Genomic DNA, 1,841 nt, shown 5'->3' with positions numbered 1-1,841 from the left:
GCAGACCGATCGGTTGATGACATCAAAGTACCGCGAGAGCGATTCAAAAGCATAAGGAGCCGTCTGCTCTCTAATCGCTCTCGCGGTACTTTGATGTCATCAACCGATCGGTCTGTGCAGCGCCGGTTCAAGTCGAACAAGCCTACTGGTAACGTCAAACTGTGAAGCCCCGCCTTCTTTAATCATCTTTAATCATCTTGACATTGACGAGCGCGTTTGCCACACTTGTTTTATAGTCTATGGTTGTACAGTATCAGTATAGTTTTATTTAATGCCATGTCAGCATCTGCGGCTATTTTCATGGCAAAAACTGAATTACAAATGTTACACAATAAAAATAAAAACCAAGCAAACTGAAAAAAAAAATTAATATTATACACAGATTTTAACATTAACATGTAATACAAATTCTAAAACCTTTTCTGGTAAAATCTTACTAAATAAGTCCTTAAATGAGCTTACTTGCTTATGTTACACAAACCAAGCATGTTCCCGTTCACCATCAGACAGCTTCCTTCTAACTATCAAGCCCCGCCCACACGTGACGCGGATGGTCACATGTTTGTGATGCAGGAAACAGGGGCGTTTCTGAGGCAGTCTTTGGTTCACTGCAGTTTTAAGCAGAAAATACTCAGCAATGCTGTCGACTTATGAATTTACACATGGTTTGTCTTAAAGCATATTAAAAACACCACATAGACACACAAACAAACAATCGATTCTCACCACAGGCGGCTTTAAATGACTTATGCATTTAGATAATTCCACTGTGGTGATTTAGTCTTGCAAGAACAACTAATTCAGTGTAAACACTCCAGGTGCATCCTGTTAAGACCAATACATATAATTAACTTGCTGATGTAATTAATTATGACTAATGAATCATTTATATAATTAAGACCGACTGCATCTGGATGTACAACCAAAACTAAAAATGGCGTCAATTGCAGGTAAGATATTTTCATATATTTGAAGAACCATTTCACAGGTTAATATATTTCTTACAGGGAAACCTGAAGACACTAATAACCAGGAAAAAGATCTACCCACAAATCAGGTAAAGTGCATGTTTTCGCATTTATGTTAAAAAAAACCCCACATGTATTTAATTTCGTTTTTAAAACAGTGTCTTTCTGATATAAATCTGGAGGCTCTTGATGCCAAAATCTGTGACAGAAAGGAGCAGATCCGGCTCTGCAACATGATCATGAACGACCTGCTCGAAGTCCACAAAATAGTTGCTGTAGGTTTTAATGTTGTTTTTATAAAGTTGGTTTTAAAAATCTTTTTCAACTCCACTCATTCAAGTTTTTATTTTGATAGGAAAAAGGCCTTGAGAACACATCATATCCAGGACCAGATAACTGAGCAAATTATGATTTGTAATATGTGTGTTCATAAATAAAATCTTGATGTGAAAGTGTTGGAATGGAACGATTTCTTTCTGAAACAAGAAATAATGTAACAAATCACACAGGGTTTTACTGGTATTGTATTGCTTTTTGATTCAAAAAGTTATTACTTTGCCATAATACTTTATACAAAACAAGCATATGAGAAAAATTTCACATTATACATTCTTTAAAAATACAGATCTTTACAGTTTCCTCACACTCTGGGTATCAAAAGCAGTCATTATGGAAGCATCTGTGACTCGACTAACATGCCGGACCAGAAGATCACAATTTCTGAATAAATATCTTCTATGAAAAGCAACTGTTTAATAAGCTATTTTTGTTGCACTGAAGGACCAAATCAAAAGTTAATGCCTTCAAAAGACCCACGTGTGAATGAAAGCGTAATGATGATGATGATGATGATGATGATGATGATGGCACCTG

At 36.0% G+C, this 1,841-nt stretch overlaps 1 long non-coding RNA gene across 1 annotated transcript; it reads left to right on the top strand.

Moving 5' to 3' along the window:
* Window positions 1–851: 851 nt before the first annotated feature.
* LOC143705042 (uncharacterized) lies at window positions 852–1,420 on the top strand. Its single transcript, XR_013191981.1, has 4 exons — window positions 852–950; window positions 1,008–1,057; window positions 1,127–1,243; window positions 1,324–1,420. It is a non-coding gene; the product is annotated as an uncharacterized LOC143705042 (long non-coding RNA).
* The last annotated feature ends 421 nt before the right edge of the window (window positions 1,421–1,841 follow it).

This window comes from Siphateles boraxobius, unplaced genomic scaffold (assembly GCF_051911475.1).
Source record: "Siphateles boraxobius isolate OS27281-9 unplaced genomic scaffold, OSU_SipBor_1 110, whole genome shotgun sequence".
NCBI classification, from domain to species: Eukaryota; Metazoa; Chordata; class Actinopteri; order Cypriniformes; family Leuciscidae; genus Siphateles; species Siphateles boraxobius.
This window is presented reverse-complemented; position numbering and strand designations above follow the sequence as displayed.